The 24333-nt window shown below is 39.3% G+C and overlaps 1 protein-coding gene across 1 annotated transcript in view; it reads right to left on the bottom strand.

Annotated features, from left to right (window-relative positions):
• Positions 1-24333, bottom strand: part of LOC121381713 (soluble guanylate cyclase gcy-31-like) — a 117220-nt gene that overhangs the window by 58463 nt on the left and 34424 nt on the right. The gene's annotated exons all lie outside the window — the stretch shown is intronic.

Below are 24333 nucleotides of genomic sequence, written 5' to 3'. Positions count from 1 at the left end.
CCGACATGCCAGAACCCTGATTGGATATGGACATGTTAAAAAGTGTCCAGCTCCAGGAAAACGCAGGTATATAATCATAGTTTTAGACAGTGTAGTTGAATACATTTCGTGTAATGGTCAGTGGCGGATCCAGAAAATCCATTTAGGGGGGCCCCAATGACATGAGGCGAAATGCCAAGGGAACGAGGTTTGGAGGGGGGATCGTAAAACAAAAATGAAAATTAATATATAATAAAATATATAAATTTCGCAAATTTAGGGGGGCGGGCCCCTGCCCCCCCCCCTCCCCCCGATCCGCCTCTGATGATATATCCATTAAGCATACAGACTTTTGTTTATCAATTTAATATGTTAAAAAAAAAACACATACGTAATATTCCTTCATTCTTATAGTATTATGCGTTCCACTTAACAATAACAAATTAAAAGAAACGAATACTTATTTGATAATATGGCGTTAGGTATGCGTGCGTAACACGCCCACGTTAACGTGAGAAGAATCCAAACATACGTATTTACAGTACGGCCACACCACACGTGCCTCTCACCCGTAAAACTCTTTAATAATACAATTATACGCACGTTTACGTACAATAGACGTATATGAAGATGAAGTGAATCTCTGAAGCCAGGTTAACAAGCAAGTGAGAACTAATAGATGTAACCTGCTGGTGAACCCTGGCTCATTGTCTTCTCGCGATCACATGGACATCAGACTAATAAGGTATGCTCCAGGCACACTCACAGCAATGATTCTAATCACTATCCGCCCGGACCCATCAAATACCGATTACAGACATCCGGCGTTCAAATCGCGCCACAATGGCCAATTAGAGGAGTCAGATATATTTTACCCTCTTCGTCTGTAGCGCGTGATTAAGACGAATGATAAACGATCTGCCCGAGGTGCGATTGCTCTCTGGATCAATTCCTGTTAGTAGATCGTCGAGCTTTCCGAGTGATATGTGGCGTATCGACGACTGTGGTATGTGTTTGGCATATATCAGAGTCGTGATATGTTACGTTTTAACAGTCGTGGTATGTTGTGAATAAAAAACCGTGGTGTATGGCCTATCAAAAGCCATGGTATATGACAGACGTATTAACGATTGTGGTATGTGGCGTATCAAAAACCGTGGTATGTAACGTATTAAATTGCACAGTATGAAACGTATCAAATGAATTTCCTTAAAATAAAATAGAATAGAATATACACATGGATATCACAAACATATGTAATCTGTAACATACATGCATTGGCACTAACAGGTGACAAACCACAAAATCCAACCCAAATTACAATAGACGATGTTATTTAGCAGAAGCTGCCACATGTAACCTTTCAATCAACAATAGATAGAAATACTACAACATTTTATCCTTAAGTAAATGCGAGAGAAATCGCAGGTGGAGATATGCTACTAGTTTTGGATGTACGCCCCACCCCCACCCACTAAAGAAAAATAGTCGGTCTCTGGTCAGACTAAAGTTGCGGCGATGCGGGATGGGTTTTTTTTAAAATTTAAAGTATGGATTGCACAGAAAAGGTGGATATATTTCATACTGAAATAAGGGGAATACTTAAATTGAAATCAGAATGCACGTCCTAGTTCATGCGCCATGGCATTTTGGCTCCAAATGCAGTTTTACGTCATAGTAAGAAAGGGTCGGCAAAAATCAACGTCATACCGATGGAATTTTTTTTTTTTAAATGTTGTGCGCGAGGGTCAAAATCCACGCGCGCGCTGGGCAGACACCAGACCTTTATTTTGTTTGGACTAACAGAAAATGTTTGTGACTATCTTTGGTCAACACAAACATTCTGATCCTAATTTTAGTGGCACGTGTTTCAAGCACAATAATTCCAGATGCATATTCAGGGAGGCGAGCGAACGCGCTCTGTTGCTAGACTGGTTTTTACACCTAATGTTAGGTTAAAGTGATATGTTAGAAGACGATGGTACCAGTCAAGATGTTCGTGGGCGCTCGGCCTCCAGGACATGTTACTGATACTTTGATACTAATTCAAACAAAATTACAATATATTATTACTGGCTCGAAGTCCTGTCATATGTCTTTAATGTTCTGTCATATGTCTTTAATGTTCTGTCAAAGTTCAACACAAGTACACTTCAAACTCTGATCCAGTGATAAGGTATTTGGTACACTATTACCTAGCTTAATATTAAACATACTACTTTAACATTTAATCTTTAATATTTAGTATACATTAAATAAATATATAACATTTTCTAAAGTAATAATGCGCGCGTACGTACGTATGTATGCGCTAAACTCCGATTATATGTTTGCACTCGGGAAAGCAAGATCAGTAGCAGATTTGTGTTCTAAAATATAACCAATAAGTAGGAGGTACCAGGAAATAACTGAAATTTGGTCTTATGCAAACGTGAAACCTTGAGACAAATGGACTAACACCCACGACAACTCCTCGCTAATTCCATTAGTTAACAAGTCAAGCAAGCGGGCCTAGTAATTTCATTAACGGACAAATCGCGTGCAATTTGCATTTCCGTATAATAAACGGCTTATTGAGCCATTCAGTTTAGACGCACTTGGGAGTTTTATAATGCCAAGTACACACGAAGTGCACAAACAGTTCAGCAGAATGTCCATCTGACATGCGGGGGGGGGGCCGTTGGATCGAACCTCCTTTAAGTGTTATTGGGTCTGTAACATTTCATATATCAACGCCAGATGTAATTTGGCCTGTAGGAAACTGTGCAAAAGACCCACTGATGATAATAGAAAGCCGACGGCGGGTTTCTTCTCTGCACTAAATCTCTCTAGAACCTGGCAAACAAGCTTGAATCCTAGAGCGTTATTGAGGACAAAAATGCCATACAACAACATATTGTACTGTACAGGCATCGAAATAAGTCGAGAACGGTCGTTCAGGTTACCGGGAGGTTACCACATGTAAGAAAAATCAAGAACGGTGTTTCGTTCTCGATAAAAATTTCAACGGTAGTTTCGTTTCCAAACGTAAACCAGGCAATGCATTCCGGACTTCCGCGTTTCATTTTCTCGTAAGGAATTGCATCGATGTTCGCGTGTACTTGTGCATTTGCAAGCAATTATAGTCACTCCGCGTTTAAGCAGCGTCCACTGGATGAATTTACTTCCGCGTTTCGTTTTCTAATACGAAATTGCACCGATATTCGTGCACACTTGTGCAATTGCAAATAATTTCGGTAATCCGCGTTTAAGCAGCGCCCACGAGATAAATTCACTTCCGGATTTCGTTTCTCGTACCGACGATCGCGCACACCGATACAATTTCAGAACGTCCGCGTTAAAAGTAGTAGCAGCATGAATTCAATTCTAACTTTCATATAGTTGTGGTAACCTGTAAATGACACAATGCTTATTTCGATGCCTGTATACGGCATACCATGACATACAATACCGTACCGTACAATACCGTACCATATGATATTGTACCGTACCGTACCCTACCATACAATAACACATCATATCGTACCGTACCGTATCATACCACATCATATCATACCCAATCTGACGCCCATGTTCAGGTGACATTTCATCTATAAATAACAAGTTAAATATCGGCAAGTTACACTTCGCCTTTTATAGCGTTAATCGGGAACATATATACATTCTAAAAATATCGGGCGAGACTATTTATGCAATAGGCGAACGTGTTGGTCTATTTCAACATTAAAACAACATGGGGGAAAGTGCAGTAATAAACTCTGGATTGTATACTAGTATAAACAGATTTTATGGCTATACCATCACGGTTTGTTTTTTCGTCTTGAAACGAATTTTATATAAAATTTCATACTGAAATTAGTTCCGGCATACTTCGTAATTCACCCGATTCATTTCGTATACCCTCGGCATAATCCCGAATGTTTTCAAATTCTTTTCAAATCACTGGCATGATTTTGCAAGTAAGGTTGTGATTAATCGAATAAAAGGTCAACTGGACATGAGATCCAACGGGGTGCTGTTAGATCCACAGGTAATAGTAATTAACCAGTGGAGCTAATTTTAATTAGATTGATGTCATACCGTACCATACCATACTTTACCATATCATACCAATCCATATACGGTACCGTACCACCATACCGTGCCCTACTGTTCCGTACGGTATCGTACCATACCAAATGACACCATACCGTACCATTATCATACCATACCAAACCACACCACACCACACCACCCCATACCACCCCACACCACCCACACCACCCCACCCCACTCCACCCCACCCCAAACCACCCCACTCCACCCCACCCCACCCCACCCCACCCCACCCCACCCCACCCCACCCCACCCCACCCCACACCACACCACACCACACCATACCATACCATACCATACTACACTATGCACTATCGTACTGTACCGTCCCGATCCATCCATCCATCTATCTCACCTCGTCCATTACCAGTTAACACACCATACATGAGCTGTGTTTCTATTTCTTAAATTGCTAATGCACGTGCACGAGAAAAAAGCGAAATAGTTTGTGTAATAATTAAACTGTTAGCAGTAAGACAGTTAAACATTTGTAAACGCGTTCTTCAGTGATACGAAAACCATTGTAGCAGATTCTGATGAGGTCAATGTGTATTTATCACATTCACAGTTCTTTCTTGCATACACAAGCCCCAAAATAACACAAGAATTTTTGAAAGGCTGCAGAATACAAATGGAGTTTAAGTTTCCAATAGTCAGAATATTTCATCACCCAATTTATATTAGACGTCAGAGAATCGCGATACGTGTTACGTCTATCTGAACAGTCGTTAGCTCGTTCTACGGCAATTCAAACGCCGTATCATACTTTTAAAACAGCCAAGATACGGTAAATGTTTAAGGTTTTGTTTACTTTGCGTTTGCGACCAGGGCGTAGTCCATTTGTAAAGAGCTCGCGTGATGCGCAGTCGGTCTACGATCGACCCCCGTCGGTGGGCCCATTGGGCCATTTCTCGCTCTAGCTAGTGCAACACGACTGGTATATCAAAGTCACTGGTATGTTCTACCCTGTCTGGGATGATGCATATAAAAGACCCCTTGCTACTAATGGAAAACGTTTTCCAGTGTTCTCTCTAAGACAATCTCTACGTCAAAATTGCTAAATGTTTGACATCCAATAGCCGATGATTAATAAATCAATGTGCTGTAGTGGTGTCGTTAAACAAAACAAACTTTAACTTCGCCTTTGTATTTGATACCCCTGCGCGTGCTGTAACCTCACCGTGGTGCAGGGGTGTAACATTCTCTTTGAGAATGGCCAATACAGCACAACTCCCCTTTTGGGGCACATTTTGAGTAAAAGTCAGTATCTATCTGTGATATTTGTATTTTTACACAGTTCTTTACACTGTTTTTATTTAAATCTTGAATTTTTATATTGATGTTGATCGTCACTTTATTTGTTTGCATGGATGAATGGATAGATGGATGGATGGATGAATGAATGTTTAACGACACCCCAGCACGAAAAATACATCGGCTATTGGGTGTCAAACTACGGTAATGCAAACAAATAAAGTGATGATCAACATCAATATAAGAATTCAAGATTTAAATAAAAACAGTGTAAAGAACTGTGCAAAAATACAAATATCACTGATAGATACTGACTTTTACTCAAAATTTCAATTTTGTGCTGTATTGGCCATTCTCAAAGAGAATGTTACATCCCTGCACCACGGTGAGGTTACAGCACGCGCAGGGATTATTTGTTTGCATTACCATAGTTCGACACCCAATAGCCGATGTATTTTTCGTGCTGGGGTGTCGTTAAACTTTCATTCATTCATTCATTCATTCATTAATTGTATTTGATACGATTTTGAATAATAAAGGGTTTGGGTTTTTTTGTTTACAATGTACAAAGTTAATTTGTCAATGCTCTTTAGCCTTTGTATTGTGTATTTGTTAATTTTCATATTATGGAAAACTCGCTCCCCACCATTATACTGTAAATATTACATACAGACATATTTTAGTTATTATATATGCTGACGAATAAAAACAAAAATAGCTTGAAAATATTACATACGGGGTTAAAAGTTGGATGAGGAAATATTAGGGTAATCTTTCGGTCGAGGCGGTTCAAGTAAGGAAACGTTAATAACTAAGTTTTATAACTATTATCAATTAGTATATTTATATTAATATCTATTGTCTACGTTTTGCCAACCACCTCAGTGGTATTGTACTTAAGCCAGCAGACCAAAGATTGGTAAACACTGTCTTCGCACCCCGGTACCGGCTTCCAAATACGGTGCACTTTAACGACACATTGAAGAGGGATCAATTAAATTTGTTTTGTATAATTAACGACACCACTAGAGTACGTTAATATTTTCATTATTATCGGCTATTGCATATGTAAATGTAGTCTTTAGACAAAACCAGCTACAGTTTTCCTTTAGCAGCATGGGATCTTTTATATGCATTTTCCCACAAACAGGACAGCACTTATCACGGCCGACTTCTCTTTCATCATCCACTAACAACTAACCAGTAATCCAATGTTCTATCCCCCTCACCGTCCCAACAAGTATTTCAAGACTGGTATATCAAAAGTCGTGGTATGTGATGTCCTGTCTGTGGGAAAGTGCGTATAAAAGATCCATTGCTGCTAATGGTAAAATATAGCGGGTTTTCTCTACTAAAGGTAAACATTACCAAATGTTTCACATCCAGTAGCCGGTGATTAATAAATCAATCTTCTCTAGTGGTGGTGTTAAACAAAAAAAACTTTCACTTTCCAATGTTCTGAACAGACAGTTCAGATAGGTGAATTGTCTGTGTCCAGGACAGCGTGCATGCACATTAATTGTATATAAGCACAAACATCCACTGAGAATTAAATAAAATGACTATTTTTCCCCACTCAAAGTCCTTGAACAGTTGGAACATTTTGGGATGCTACAGCTTCTTAGATATTTCCTGAACCACTCAAAATACTAACTTTACGTCGTCTGTTGTCTTGTGTGATCTTGTTGCGCCTCTGTTTTCTAAGCAGTGTAGCACTTCTGTTCATATCTTTACATCTGCGTGTATTTGACTCTTGTTGTGCCACTGTTTTCTGAGCAGTGTAGCACTTCTGTTCATATCTTTACATCTGCGTGTATTTGACTCTTGTTGCGCCACTGTTTTCTGAGCAGTGTAGCACTTCTGTTCATATCTTTACATCTGCGTGTATTTGACTCTTGTTGCGCCACTGTTTTCTGAGCAGTGTAGCACTTCTGTTCATATCTTTACATCTGCGTGTATTTGACTCTTGTTGTGCCACTGTTTTCTGAGCAGTGTAGCACTTCTGTTCATATCTTTACATCTGCGTGTATTTGATCTTGTTGCGCCACTGTTTTCTGAGCAGTGTAGCACTTCTGTTCATATCTTTACATCTGCGTGTATTTGACTCTTGTTGCGCCACTGTTTTCTGAGCAGTGTAGCACTTCTGTTCATATCTTTACATCTGCGTGTATTTGACTCTTGTTGTGCCACTGTTTTTCTGAGCAGTGTAGCACTTCTGTTCATATCTTTACATCTGCGTGTATTTGACTCTTGTTGCGCCACTGTTTTCTGAGCAGTGTAGCACTTCTGTTCATATCTTTACATCTGCGTGTATTTGACTCTTGTTGCGCCACTGTTTTCTGAGCAGTGTAGCACTTCTGTTCATATCTTTACATCTGCGTGTATTTGACTCTTTTTTTCTTCTTTTTTTGGAATGGGCTAAACAAGCTTTGACATTTTTTTTATTGCCACAAGGAAGTTTATTTGTGTTATTGGTTAATGGAAGATGGCACCAGACAAATGCCTTGTTAAAAAGTATACTGGTACTCTTGTCATGTATATCTACGTATGACTACTTCAGCGTGCCTTTCCAAACAACTTTTTTTTAAACCCGTACTTCCGCTTTCTGTCTTAAAGAATGATATAAACCATCTTCACTTACACCAAAACTCGTGACTATGGGCAGACGTGCCTGAACGTTTTACCAAAACTCCGTTTTAAAGATCCCAATATTCAAATGAGCATAAGTAGATTTAAAGACCTGTAATGGAAGCATTTCTCTAGCCATCTAAATAATTCGCGGTTTTTCGATGCGAAGACCAGTGCTTATTTAAATAATATGCACCCTTCTCTGTCTCTATCCGACAGGTCTGAACATGGTAACATGTTGTCATGTCCGTGGTTATTACTGTTATTATATTATCATGTCACAGTGGGACCTTTCGAACTATGCATCTGTCTGAAGCCAAAGAAAGGAAATTATTGCTTGAAAGCACGTCATATTTGATGATGACAAATAATTAATGTCTGTCATATAATGTGTAGCAAAAAACACTCAGAAGCACTGGTCAATTATATATCTATCGTGTATCGAAATGCGAAACATTTTTTTTTTTGCTCTCAAGACTGTAAAAAGCCCACTTGTCTTTAAGGAGTTTAATGTTGGGTGAGAGAGAGTACCCTTTTAACATGCCCCTGTACCACTAAGGTTTCGTTTACGATGTTGGGTGAAATATGCGCCAAAACACCTGGCACTTTTATTTTTTACACACCACTCACAAAATAAAGTTTTATTGAAACCAAGTACGCATAGAGGAAATCATACAACAAACCTATGGTGTATAAAATAATAATGTCGATCCCTTCCGCCCATCCCATGTGATAAATTCTAGAAGATTAAAAGCTAATGATACGTGTATTCAAAAGTATATACGTGCAATGAAGCACCGTTATCAACTTTCTTAAGATAAGATTTGATAAATAATTTGTTAACGCCTCAGTTCATTGCCAACTTCGATTATTGCAGTGGGTTTTTTCTCCCCACAAAAAAACACAGAAAAAAATTGTTATAGACTTTGGTGTATAGTTCAGACAAGGCAGATCTATCAACAACAGTATATGTTATAAAGTTAAGGCAGTTCAAATTGACTATCAGTACTTGTTTCAGAATCTACACGCATCTAACATTCGTAAACAAAAGCGTACAAAGAGTGCAATTTAGTTGGTGGGTTTTTTTAAAATATAAATTATACGAATATGACACGACAGAGTACAGGCCATGTTTATACAAAGCGATATAATTATGAGAACGTAAATCATTCAAAAGGCAGAAAACAAATGACTTCAATACAGAAAAAGATTCGATTATCATCAGCTGCCAAGATTCGAACATACCGGCCTCGGTGGCGTCGTGGTTAGGTCATCGGTCTACAGGCTGGTAGGTACTGGGTTCGGATCCCAGTCGAGGAATGGGATTTTTAATCCAGACACCGACTCCAAACCCTGAGTGAGTGCTCCGCAAGGCTCAATGGGTAGGTGTAAACCACTTGAACCGACCAGTGATCCATAACTGGTTCAACAAAGGCCATGGTTTGTGCTATCCTGCCTGTGGGAAGCGCAAATAAAAGATCCCTTTCTGTCTGTCGTAAAAGAGTACCCTATGTGGCGACTAAAAAACAGTGTCAGAATGACCATATGTTTGACGTCCAATAGCCGATGATAAAATAAAAGATCAATGTGCTCTAGTGGCGTCGTTAAATAAAACACTTTACTTTTAGATTCGAACATACTGTGCCGAAGTGCATAGCAGTTGACAGTTGATGATGTTAATCATGCAATCAAGGAAATGTTTTTATTGATATTCGTGTGGATGCCTGAAGTATCTTACAGGCGCTTATCGTTCTGAAGTTCAGTAGCGTTACCATCCCCATCTAAGTATATTACATAGCCAAAATAAATTATTATGTACTTCGTCCTCTCAAAGTTATAGAGTGACTTCGCCCTATAATTTGAATATCGCATGAAGGCTGTTATAACAACAAAATGTAAATTAGATTGATGCATAGTGAAATGGCTTCTGAGTATTTAACACAATGCACATACCACTGATGATATAACTACTATGTTTGTTCTAGTTTAGATTCCTTTTATCACCAGACCAACTGGCAAGGGACTATAATAATGTTGGACAATAGCAGCTTCTAGCAAAACCCTTCCCCTTTGTTAAAAGACACGACTCATAAACCCGGATCAAATGCCGAACAATCAACAGTAAATGATAAACAAGACCGCAATTAGCTCTACCCCCGACTCCGTCTGGACATTAGCTCGACGACTAACGATATCGGAACATTAGACGCATTTACACTGTAGGGACAGGCAGATCGCCAGCAGTGATATGTCGACGTGAACGGAAACTGGATCCAGAAATCTATCCGCAGACTGGTCTGACCTTGCCGATAATGGCAGCGTTCACATACACGACGGTCATAAGGTAACTCCGGGCCGCTATTAGCCAGATACGATCGCCATGTATACACGAGCTCGAACTGTGTGTGTGGATACCACATCCATTGTCTTACCCTGTCATTGTCTGTATCTGTGACAGACGCAGGACTTTAGGGTGGTGTTGGAAGTCGAGCTTCAGAATGCCACCTGTACGTCCTGAAGTAACCGAACACTCCAGCGGCGGCCATCACGTAGCCAAACAGTGGTATACGAGGCAGACGTCACGTATACCCCACAGATTAAACCACATGGATGATATTCCTAATATAAATCTGCTATATGCAGCATTTTAACTATAGGCTGTGGTCATGGTGGGTCCTAACAGGAAATGTATTCCGCTGAAACTTGATGGTATAACCGTCTGACGGTGATTCAAAAGTGTAGAACAACACAAATGTATCGATATATATGTATTCAGTGAACTTTGTCTAGAGCAGGTTTCGATTAGTTAAATCGATCTTGTCTTCTTATATAGGCACCATGGAAAGATGTAGTGTCCTGCGGTGGCAGTCCTCCTATAGGCGATTCACTGGGCTGACGGTGATTAATGGGATTAGACACAACATTAACAGATCGTCCAATGAACCTTGTCTAGTTTGCAGGTTTAGATTAGTCAAATAGCTATTGGAAGTGGCAGTCTTCTTGTATATGCAAGAAGAAAAGGTGTATCGTCCTGGAGTGGTAGTCCTCCTATGGACGATTCACTAGGTTGATGGTGATTAACGGGATTAGACATGGCATTGACAAAACGTCCACTGAACTTTGTCTAGTGCAGGTTTAGATAAGTCAAATTAATCGTGGACGTGGACGTGGACGTTGGTAATTTTTGGCATGCTTTCCATCAGAGAACTGTTCAAGCACGCCTGTCGTGGGCACAACCTCTGACTTCGCTAGACTTCTGTCCAAGACATGGGTATGACAACTCTTTTAACGTGTCCATATCGAAAAGAGGTTCAGGCACGCCTATCCGGGACTCGACCTCTGATTTCGCCAGTGACAGGAAGTGCTCTAGACAAGGATACTCTTGGAAGTGGCAGTCTTTTTATATACACGTATGAAAGATGTATCGTCATTCAGTGGCAGTCCTCCTATGATGAATCACCACGCTAACAGTGATTGATGAGATTGGTCACGATATTCACAAATCGCCCACTTAACTGCCTTTTAAAGTATTACGATTTGACATGTGTTCATTGTTTTGTTGTTTAGATCTGTTCTGATATGGGCAACTTCACACTTCGACGTCATGAGATGATATTTAATATAACGATACCTAGTGCACCTGGATTCAATGTCAGACCGTCTTGGCTCTGGTTTGACTTCCTAGGGATTATACAATCTTAGTGTTGACCTAATCCAAAGATTATCAGGTCATTGTGCTCGTTAATGGGCTACTTGCCATGTCATCTTGAGAGATTAAGTTCAATATCTGAAAGATTGAATTTTCGCTTTGAATTGTAAGTCATTGTAATTAGGTGCTTGTTAAGACCGTTAAATACTGCTGATATTTGGTTGCAGTAGATATCTGTCGCTACTCGACCATTCATTCTAGAACTATGAGACAGTTTGGTATCTGCCATTATCAAACAGCAGGGGGCGGGACGTAGCCTAGTGGTAAAGCGCTCGCTTGATGCGCGGTCAGTTTGGGATCGATCCCCGTCGGTGGGCCCATTGGGCTATTTCTCGTTCCAGCCAGTGCATCACGACTGGTATATCAAAGACCATGGTATGTGCTATCCTGTCTGTGGGATGGTGCATATTAAATATCCCTTGCTACTAATGGAAAAATGTAGCGGGTTTTCTCTACGACAGTGTCAAAATTACCATATGTTTTACATCCAATAGCCGATGATTAATAATTCAATGTGCTCTAGTGGTGTCGTTAAACAAAACAAACTTCTTCTTTAATAAAGCAGCAGATGGTTTACAGTACGTGAAACGTCAATTACACTGTCTTTCTACCTTGTCATAATGCCCATATTCTTCAGTTCAATCTGACCTAACAATTTCTTACTGCCTGTCTCATATAGAGATAGGGGCCTTACTCTTGAGTTTTGTCTCTAGTTTTTACTGATAACGCACGACTACCAAAAACGTTTGATACGTGAAGCGGTCGAGGAAGCAGCGACTAGGGCTGAAGATGAGTTTTGCACATTCTCCGTGGGTTTACGATAATCTGTTGTACAGACGCTTAGCAGTACAAAATGTTTTCATCGACTCGCTTTACAGATACGCAGGTCGTTGAACTTTTTGTGAACCTCTTCCGGGGGATCGGCTCTTTAAATGATGTGAGATTCGAGATTTACTCTCTTTTTGTTTTCAAAAATGATAAACCATGAACAGTTTTTAAAAAAAAGAGTTAAAAATAAAAATAAAAGAAAGAAAAACAACTATGAAACATTTCCCAAACTCTAACCCTAACCCTAACCATACAAATATATATTTTTAAAGTTAAATTAAAGTTAAAAGTTTGTTTTGTTGAACGACACCAATAGAGCAAACTGATTTATTAATCACTGGCTATTGGATGTCAAACAGTTGGTAATTGTGACATATAGTTTTAGACAGGAAACCCGCTATATTTTTTCATTAGTAGGAACTTTTATATGCACCATCCCACAATGACTAGTTACTACTAAACAGTATGAAATATTTCTTTCCATTACGGCTGCGGCTGCGGAACTTTTTGACGTGCCTATATCCAACTTAGGTTCGAGCACGCCCGCCCCGGACTTAGCCTGTGACATAGCCAGTGGGCAATTCCGGGGCGGGAGCTCCATTACGGCTGGTTTACCGTTCTCTCACACACTACTTATAACTTCTTGTTCAATTTGTCCCCGTATTTCTTATCGTTCTCGTGTTTATAGTAGCTCAAAATGTTCTAGATTAAAAAACCACAAAAACCCCCAAGGGTGAGTTGTTTTGAAAGGGACAAAAAAGTGCTAAAACAATCAAAACTATAAAGGTATTCAGAGAAGACTTTCCCAAGACAATTTAATATTAAATATAAATACAAATGACAAAGTACTGTGTGAGTATTAGATGCGCCTGTTGCAGTGTGAGAGAACTTATGGACACCGCACGTTTTAAAGATATTTTCTAGATTCGCTTACTCTGAAGTAGTTTTCCAGATTTGCTGAGAAATGTGGATCTGACAAACGATCAAGTACCGGAGAACACTAACCTGTATAGCATACGTTACTCATTTGTAAAAAAAATTCAGTCTGCATAGCATACGTTACAACTTTGTTACAAAGTTCAGTCTGTATTTATAAGTCAAACATCCGTTATCTCGACCTCTGTTATTTCGACAGCTCAAAGCATCTCCAGATCGAGAAATAACATATTTTTTTACAAACAACCATTATGCTTATATTGAGCCACCGATATCTCGAACCATTTGGATCGGTCCCTTCAACATCGAGATAACAACGTTTGACTGTGATTTACAGTTCATAGCATTTTACTGTTTCCTTGTAAAGGAGAATATCCCAGAGGAAACATTCCCTGGCTGCTAATGGTAACATGTAACAGGTTTCCCCTGAACACTTCGTGTCACAATGACCAAATGCAATAGTCGATTATTAAAGTTACAGTCTCTGGTTACCATAGTATAACATCATGTACAAATATGAAAAACAAGCTCAAATGCACTTTTAAAAAATTCGTGTGAATTCGCTATGAACGGTGATCGTCAAAAGTATACGCTCGATTCGTCGCCTGTGTCGCCATTGCTCGGTAAAGCACAAACGACAGCATGTTGTCAATTTCAGTTAACACGTGCGTTTGCGGATTTGAAATTGTAGGGTTGGTCTAAAAAAATGAAATGAGAAATCTTGCGCTGTACGAATAACATTCGGTTGAGGATACGGTACTAGTCTTTCGTTAAAACCGGTTTGATCTTGACAACGTATTATCGACAATCGTACCTTCCTATTTCAGAATTAATATTTTATAAAGTGTTTCAAAGTTTAGTTTTTATACTATTAACACATTGATCATGTATATATTTTTAAAAATAAAATATACTAACGTAGACAATGAACGTTTTCATTTCTTAATTTTACGTGTGTTAAAATCGACAAATTCAAATAAATATTCTTTCATTTGGAAAGAGTAAACTTAGTTTGTTGTGTTTAACGACATCAATGTTAGAGCATATTGATTTAAGAGGAAACGGGTGCATGTGCAGGGGGAGGATTTTGGGGGTCGAAACCTTTACCTGCCCAGGGGGAGAATGGCCCCATGGCGCACTGGTTGGAACGAGCCCACCGATGGGGACCGATCCTAGACCGACCGCGCATTTCCAAAAACCACCTTTTTAGGTCTAAATAATGAATAGAAATAACATATAGTCTTGATAAATGTTACATAAAGCGAACACAACACCCTCTTCCTCTACCCCTAGAGCGTTTCTTAATTATTAACACCCCCTTACATGTAACGCGTATGCCAACCGCTGGCCACTGTTAAAATGTCACGGCAAATCCCCCACTGACCGCTGGAAAGGTGTTGTACCAGACATCTATGGATATCAATATGTTTTCGAGATATGAGACGACCCCTCAATCAAGACAGTTAAATTTGTTCAAAATCACCTGAGAAGCTCAGCGCCTGCGCAAATCAAATAAAGTCCCAGTTCTACTGGCGTCCCGCTATTTGAATAAAAACAAAGCTGGCCATTGCGTTTGTAATTGACCTAGATAATGTAGATAAGCGAGAATTGTGAAACTATAGCGATGTGGTGGACCTTTCATGTACCAAACAGAACTGGATTATCTAAATGCTTAAATAATAAAAATATTCCAGGGACTGCAGCTTTAATAAATCAATGTGCTCCAAACTAAAGGCATGTGTTCAGGAATTTATGCGGGGAGCTGGGAAAGGGCGGGGGGGGGGGGGGGGGGGGGTCTAGCCTGTGGCGAAATTTATGGGGCGTCGAGTCATGCTCGCCCGGAAAAAAAATATTTTAAAAAGACAACTGGGTAGAGTGGGGGAGGGTCGACCCTCGTCTCCTCCTCCATAGGCGTACGGGCTCCCATTTTTGTACGGGGGGGGGGGGGGGGGGGGGGGAGAGCAGGCTGGCATTTGCTCGATTTAAACGAAAATACCCCGAATCTGCATAATAACATTTATTCATATTAGCACCACTACCAGCTATGTAGGGTTGCAAACCAATCATTACGCATTTTTACACATTTTGAGGGTAGAATGATGGAAATACATGGTAAAAAGGTCTTACATTAGCACATTTTGCCCGAATATTTCTATAATGTTTGCCCGAATTTGAAGTTTTGCTCCAGCACTAGGAAGAAGTTTCCCTCCCTGCCCCTGTCTCGTACGTTTATGCCACGCCCCTGAAATAATCCACTAAGGGCGATCGATACTACGAGCTACTCAGGCGCGTATACAGTAATTTTAGAAGGGATGGGGCTCTAAACTGGAGGGAGCGAGACATTATTCCCTGGAAAATATATTGAAAAAAATTAAATAAAATTTGCTTGAGCAGGAGGGGGTTTCGAAACCGTCCCCCTGCACACGCACCTGCTATGAAAGTAAAGTTTGTTTTGTTTAACGACACCACTAGAGCACGTTCATTGATTAATTAATCATAGGCTATTGGATTTCAAACATTTGTTAAGTATAAGCCATAGTCATCAAAGGAAACCCGCTACATTTTTCCATTAGCACTTGCCAGGCAGGAAAGCACATACCACGGTCTTTGACCAGTTGTGGTGCACTGGTTGGAACGAGGGGGGGAGGGGGAAATCCAATCAGTTGTATGGATCCACCGAGGTGGTTGGATCATGCGACGAAAGCACCTCAGGCGAGCGCTCAACCGACTGAGCCATATGCCCCCCCCCCCCCCCCCCCCCCCCCCCCCCCACCTCCGCCTGCTATTACCCTTCAGTGGAGCGCTCTGCTATTGACATACAGCCAGCCTCAAACCACATCACGTACCTTGCATTCATCGGTTATCTGAGTAAGATAATCGAGGATTATTTAAAATGTGTTTTTAAAAAGCCTTGTCGTTAAGCCCTGTCAATCCCCAGCAGAGATCGCGTGAGTTATGATGTAATACTCATAACCGTTGCTTATATTTCGTGATATTATCGTAACCTCAACGTCGTAACTGCCAAAACATGTCTCGTAGAAACTCGCTAAAATCATATTTAATGGTCGTGGTATAAGTATTTTACGTCCCAGGTATTGGGGGCAAACGGCTAACGCGATATGCCTGGTGTTTATATGCGTTTATTACGTGTTCTGTACGTTACTGGAAACATAGATGATCTCTCGCACTCAACGTGAATTCTCGAGATTACAAACAACACACCACTATTAATGTACCATTACATCAAATCAGTTTCCACTGGAGATAAAGTTAACATGTCCTAATAAAACTGATGTCAGCAATTTATTATCCCACCCAGGCAACACATATATAAAAGCAGTGACACCTTACATTTAAACAACTTGCAAGAAAATGGCGTTTGGCATGACATTTAGGAGATTTAAACAATAATTGGTTGGTAATAACCCTCTGTTATAAAAGAAAAATGTATTTGAATTTACTTATGATGGTTACATTTCACTGCTAATATCTAAAAACCAATGCGCATGCTATGTTTAAATACCTTCCCGCAAATGTCACCAAATACGAAAACATGATATTTTTTAAAGTAAACGTTTAAAAGTAATTTTTTAATTAACATATTAATAATCATCTGCTATTTTGTATGTTGTGACATCATAAATCTAACGTTGTTAATAAAAATGCACATCTAGTAACTGTTTATCTAGTATCTGTAATATTTGTAAAACAATAAACTTTTTAAATTAAATGTGGTGGATATTAAAAGTTGGGAATATACTAGTAATTAATTTGCAAATACCACTCAGTGTATTCAATCATACCTATAAAAGACACAAACATTATGTTTGTTTGTTTGGGTTTTTTCTTTATTTTTGCTTTTGTTTCATTTTATTTCTTTGTTTATTTTTTATTTTTTAACAAAGCTAAGACTTTCATGCGCGCGCGTGTATTTGTGTGTTGGATATAATACATGTTATGAAGTTTTGAAAGGCAGCCTTTCCAAAATGAAGTCCTTGTTTCCATAAAATCTATAACACGTGCACGACAGCATAAGAAGACGTTAATGGGAACAGTCGCACATTGGTCTAAGCTGGTCTGCACCAGATATGCGACGGAACAGGGAAGTTGAAACCTGTTCAACCTCGCAGATCTGTCGCAATTGCGTCTGCGACTATATGAATCCGTTAAAGATTTTATGGAAACCAGGCTTAAAGCCAAACTGAAATTCAAGATCGCTAATTTAAACTTTTTAATGGGACGTAAGAAGCGGTTATTGGCTCACTGGAAGTGAAAAGTGGTCGAATTCTTCGGTCTAATTGGTTACTTAATATCGAAGAGTACCAGTCTACATCTGCACGGAACGCGCCTTAAAGCCGCACGCCCTAGTTCCATCCAGCGAAAATAAATTATAATTTGGTTAATCTACAAACCTGTAACACACTTAGATTACGTTTTTATCAAATGGAGTGAAAAAGCAGGTTTTATATCGATAAATACCATGGGAATCCCCATGTCCCAATTGCTTGAAATAATTTTGAAAGTTAGTATTGTGATGTCACCGGTAGATGTCGCTCGAAGCACAACAATGCCTACGTCACGACAAATGTCACAGACTTGGGGTGTGTTCCTTTCACCTCTCCTGGACATGTTCCAACTGTTCTGTCCTGGTTGTATCCCCTCTCCAGATATCGTAAGACTTAGCAAAATTATTGGTTTTAAGGGTTTGTAACGTTTTGTATTGAGATACTTACTTCTCTGAACTTTATTGTTACTGAAAATGCTCACGAACTGTGAAGAAAAATCTCACAAATGAACAACAAGCAAACGACAACAAATCGGATGTTGATTGCGCGAACCGTGCACGAGAAAACAAACCGAACCAAAATGATAACGGTCACGTGGTATACCAATGTCTGTGACATTGAAATGGAAATATCCCCTTTAAAAATAGATTAGACCTTGTCTGCTCAACGGTTTTTTCTCAGACGCGCGTGTTTTTCAGAAATACGAAAAATGCATTTTGTGGTATTACAAACACCAGGATTACCAGGATTACCAAAAAACACTTCAGGTGAATGGAAATGTATATTCTAAATAATAAACGGTAAGTAAAGTGCAATTTTATTTGTGAAAAAATGGGTTTAATAGCGAAAAACAACGCCGTAATGGTTAACAACTAGCCGTAACTAGGGTGTGTCCCTTTAAAAGCGAAAAACAACGGCGTAATGGTTAACAACTAGGGTGTGTCCCTTTAACAGATTCATTATTAGCAAGAAGCATGTCGGGCTGTTTTTAAGCACAAAGGCAGGCATGTCTATGGTGGTCGCAAGTTATCGAGGAATGCTATAGATAATACATTAGCTCAGTATAATTATTTATACACATCATTTCACGCCAGTCATTCAGGCAGAATACTACAGTCAAAAATAGCAGCTAATGAGTTCGAACCGTCGTGAGCGCTATCGCAGTAAAGACTTTAAAGTTTGGGGTTTTTTTTATCACGAAGGAATAAAAGGAAAAAAACAATACATATGCTACATTTATGTGTGTGTGTGTGTGTGTGTGTGAGAGAGAGAGAGAGGGAGGGAGGGAGGGAGGGAGGGAGAGAGAGAGAGAGAGGGAGAGAGAGAGAGAGAGAGAGAGAGAGAGAGAGAGGGGGGGAGTAACAGATAGAAAGATAAAGGGGGGGGGGGGGCAAACAGTTTTGTCCACGGACAGAACCAAAGCGTTCTAAAGATTGCAAAACCAAATAAAAAATATTATTCATAAACGTTTAACTCTTCTTCTTTTTTTTGTAGTCAGAGTTCCTACCTACCGCAGACAATTAACAATTACCCAGGCAGAATAAGAACAAAAACATTAACTGTGGAAAAGCAAAGCACTGTAAAAAAAACAAGTTCAAAGAAGGGGCGGTAATTGAGACAGGAAATTAACGAGGCAACTTGTCTAAAACATGCAACGTAATGAAGTTGTATTCCCACTTGACTGACGCTTCAACAATTGCTGCGCTTTTTTCCTGCAATTATCGTTAAACGTACGTGAGAGGTTTACAGCAGGTGGAGTCGGGGGAATCGACTGGTTTTACACGATATTTATTATCAGCCGTACAAGATACATAGCAGATTTTAGTCTGATTTTAACTGGAATTAATGAATAAATGAATGTTTAACGACGGCTTAGCATGAAAAACATATTAGCTATTAAGTGTTAAACAAGGTAAATGATGATCAACAAACGTATACCAAAATTATAAATTTATAGTGTAAAACACAGTGTAAAAAGCTGTGAAAATCGTTTGTTTTGTTTAACGACACTACTAGAGCACATTGATTTATTAATCATCGGCTATTGGATGTCAAACATTTGGTAATGGTGACATAATAGTCTTAGAGAGAAAACCCGCTACATTTTCCCATTAGTAGCAAGGGGTATTTTATACACACCATGCCACAGACAGGATATCACATACCACGGCCTTTTATATACCAGTCGTGGAGCACCGGCTGGAACGAGAAATAGCTCAATAGGCCCACCGACGAGGATCGATCCTAGATCGACCGCGCATCAAGCGAGCGCTTTACCTCTGGACTACGTCTCGTCCCGAAGCTGTGAAAAAAGTAATTTATAAAAGACGCCACGACGCAATCAATTCGACATTCCAAAAATAAAATGTAAAAAAATACCACCATCTTGTCATAATGTATTAATGTAGTCCCCCCCCCCCCCCCAAAAAAAAAAAAAAACCCAGAAGAAAAACAGAAAGAAAGAAAAAAGGGCGAAGCTTTAGGTGAGACCATGAATACGTATATGGAGCTGTGCTAATAATAAAATAGAACAATCAGTACAGTTTATTACAGAACGTTTTAAGAACGATAAACAAAAGTAGATATGAACATCGTAACGAACAAGAAAGCTACAAAGAAACAAAAAAATTATCTGAATTTATTTTTGTCTCTGTGTTGTGTGGAGAAACGGTAGTATTGGTTGTAAAAAAAAAAATAACAGACGTCTGTAAAATAAAACCAACAAAACATGTTTTGCTTAAATGACAAAATATAACTAAAGAAAATAGTTAGAGCAAGTTTTATTATATAACATTTAGTGAAATATCTTAAAATATAAGTGAAATAAAAGTGTTATCAGTCACTCAGTGACGATAACACATGTTAGAGGGAAAATTTCACTCTAAAATGTGTTATCGTCACTGTAAAAAGTGTTATCTTCACTGTAAGAAAGCCGGAACTATTTTGCTGCTGGCATTTTAAAAATAAAGGTAAATTGCCAAAAGTTATATAATAAATAGAATATCCTCTATAAAATACATATGTGCTGAATAGAAATAAAACAGAATTCATAATGGACAATAAAACAAAGATTTTACCACTCCTTGCCGTTTGGGGAGAGCAATCACGCTCGCTCCCCATCACTCCCCAAAGACTAGCTCAAGGCGAGTCATTCATTCATTTCAACTTATTTTCGTGCTTATATCCAATTAAGGTTCAAGCACGATGTCCTGGTCACACACCTCAGATATCTGTGCTGTCTGTCCAGAACAGTGGGTTACTTGTTTGTTGTTTGTGGTTAGTGAGAGAGAAGTTGGTGCAGTGGTCTTACACCTACCCATTGAGTTGTTAAAGCCCGCTCTGGGTGGGAGCCGGTACCGGGCTGCGAACTCAGTACCTACCAGCCTTCTATCCGATGGCTTACCCACTGAACTGAACTTTATTTACACTCAAGTCGTAGTCTACGGCATATGAGGACATGTTTACATAAAACAATTAATACAATGTGACAAGATGGTGAAAGTACAATAACACAGGCCCGTAGCCAGGATTTTGAGAGGTGTGTGTATGTGGAGGGTCGTTTAGGCTTATGGGAGGCACGAAGCGCCTCACACGAAGGCGCGAAGAGTCCGATTTGCTTGGGGGGGGGGGGGGGGGGGGGGGGGGGGGTCCAGGGGCATATTGAAAAAAGTCACCGGTGGTGGTGGGGGGGGGGGGGGGCGACCCTCTCCCCGACCACCCATTGACTACGAGCCTGTAACATACATAAACAAAAATAAAAACACAGAAAATCAGCCAGAGGTTTTTAAAGTATTCATAACTAAGTTACAAATTATAGAACGTTTTCTAAGGACACCAGCCTTTTTACAGTTAAATAATTAATTTTTTATATATATATTTCGTTTTGACTGACAGAAAGAGGGTAAATAGCGATTTCTTTCATTGTTAAAAAACATACATGTAAATATATAATGAAACTCATCTCCGATGTCGTAATGTTTACATAATGGACATATTCGATTGTTTAGTGATTCATTTTTTTATCTGCCAGTTTCAAGAGGAAGATTATGATTTGAAAATCTGAATCGTAATAATGGACACCGGTGTTTTTTCTCTATAAGTGTGAAATATGTTTCAAATGTAACAATATTTATTAATAATTTAAAGCTTTGGATGAATTATTAACGTGAGTGTACCATGATTTTAAGTATTTATCAGTAAGCCTTGTGGAAAAAGAAACAACAAGTAATACTATTACACTGTGAGGACCATAATATATGTACAACCAACATCATCTAAAAATGATTTTAAAACAAACCAGTTGTGATTAAAAACATTATTGTTCACATCATTTAGTAATAATTTATATACTAGTAATGATATCTTGGACTGTTTTCCAGTGATTAATCGATACCAGAAATAAATCATTCTTAATTTTACAGTGATATAAACTGGATAACGTCCAAGTTCTCCATATAACATCGAGGCCGGCGATGAGTCATTATAGTTTTCCTTAACGTGTGAAATAAAAAAATAAATTAGTACTTCAAAAGGACTAAATATCAGTGCTCAATGTCCTAATATCTTAAATGGCTCCCCGCAATCTAAGTTAGGATAGCAATTAATCAATGCCATCATATTTACTTTTTTCACAGCGAAATCTGATGACATTTTCATACATATTTTATTGTTCGTTCTTCTATGGTCGGATCATTTTAATATTTATTACATGCTCATCGCAACTTATTTACATGCACTTCATTAAATCGATTTTATTAAAGACATAGTTGTTCTATTTTAAACTTTACCTGTGGAGCTTAAGCGTGTTTTGAATTGGGAAGGAAATGATCGCACGTGCACGGATGAACGGATGGATGGATGTGTACTGCTAGCCAGCGGGAAGCCGCATATCGCCTGTTGGTGAGTTATAACGACAAGAACTGATAATGTGTCCGGACAAAAACCTGCTTACGTGAACAAAGCGACACAGATCATTAACAGCTTACGTCGAGGAGTTAATGATGAACGGGACTACACGGGAGTCTGTAATTACATTATAGACGTCTAAAATAGAGTCGTTAAACACAACTTGCAGTTCAATGACAACCTTTATTATAGTACTGATAAAAAAGTGTCCGTCTGTATGTCCATAACCGTTCAAGATAGGGGGTCAGTGGGGTTTCAACTGCCTCCATCCCCGTCCCCCGTCACACACACACCAGTGCTGGAGTATATCTTCGCATTCTGGCACAAAAGATGGAGACGTTCGAGCAAAATGAACTGGCCTAAAAACCTATCCATATTTTCCATCATTCTGCTCATAATATTCTTGTAAAATTGTCTAATGTTTCGTCTGGAAGTGATACAACTATGTACAGGCCTAAACGTTGTCATCCAGATACTGGAATTTCCTTTCAATTCGGGCTAAAATCAGCCTACCCCCCCCCCCCCCCAACAAAAATGGGAGTCTGTAGTCTTTATGTTTGTCTGTATGTCTGTGTTTCTTTCTGTGTGTGTCTGTGTCTGTCTGGCTGTGTGTCTGTCTGTCTGTCTCTCTCTGCTCTCTCTCTATCTCTCTCTCTCTCTCTCTCTCTCTCTCTCTCTCTCTCTCTCTCTCTCTCTCTCTCTCTCTCTCTCTGCTCTAATGTCGTTGAACAAATACTAATTCCTTTCTAGTTTAGACTTGGTGCAGGCCGCTATGCAATATTTTTGAAATGCCACCGTGGTTGGTGTGGGTCGATGTTTTAACGTCATCCACTCACAGGAAATAAATGGCAACCACTCTCCCGTCCCAGGGTTGGCCATTGGCGAAGTCAGAGCCCAAACCTGGGATGGGCGTGCCCGAACCTGTTGGATATGGGCACGTTAATAGAGTCCCCAGTTCCCAATGGCAACCACCAAAATATGTTTCAATACTCACAGGAAATAAAACGCAACCAGCAAAATATGTTTCAATACTCACAGGAAATAAAACGCAACCAGCAAAATATGTTTCTGTACTAATACTGCATATACTAGAATGTGATAAAACTGAAGCGTGGGTTTTGCCAGAAGTTACACTCCATCATTCATGAGTATTAGTAGATACATACTTGAGCCAAAGGTTTTGTTTACACTTCATTATTTGGCAGTCACTTGTCAGTCAAGAAATGTGTTTGCACCAAGAGTCTTCGATAATTCCGCATTGACTGAAATAGCCCTTGTTTGATGAATTTGAGGAACCTACAGTGCAAATACATTGGATATTGTTAACGAGAGCTATAATACCAGTAAACCTGCAGTTTTGTTTTAGAAGACGCACACATGCAAACATTTATAATGATGTAGAATATATCTCCGAGTGCAACACGATATCGTATGATCATCATAGTTTAAAAACTATTTATCTAACGTTAAATGTGTTTTTGGTTGTTGTTTTTTATAACGTGGTATGGAATTTACCAAGTTGTTTGTTTTCTTTGGAGCTTATTTTATTGTTGTGGGTTTGTTGGGGGTTTTGGGGGTATTTTTTTTTTTGAGGGGGGAGGGATTGTTTTCTCTCCTTCCTCTTTTTTTTTTACATCATTATAAATCTCTGAATAAGTGCTTCTTGAAAAAAACCTATAATTTTACTGGTATTATAGCCTTCGTTAACAATAT

Source organism: Gigantopelta aegis, chromosome 9 (genome assembly GCF_016097555.1).
Source record: "Gigantopelta aegis isolate Gae_Host chromosome 9, Gae_host_genome, whole genome shotgun sequence".
Taxonomy (NCBI): domain Eukaryota; kingdom Metazoa; phylum Mollusca; class Gastropoda; order Neomphalida; family Peltospiridae; genus Gigantopelta; species Gigantopelta aegis.
This window is presented reverse-complemented; position numbering and strand designations above follow the sequence as displayed.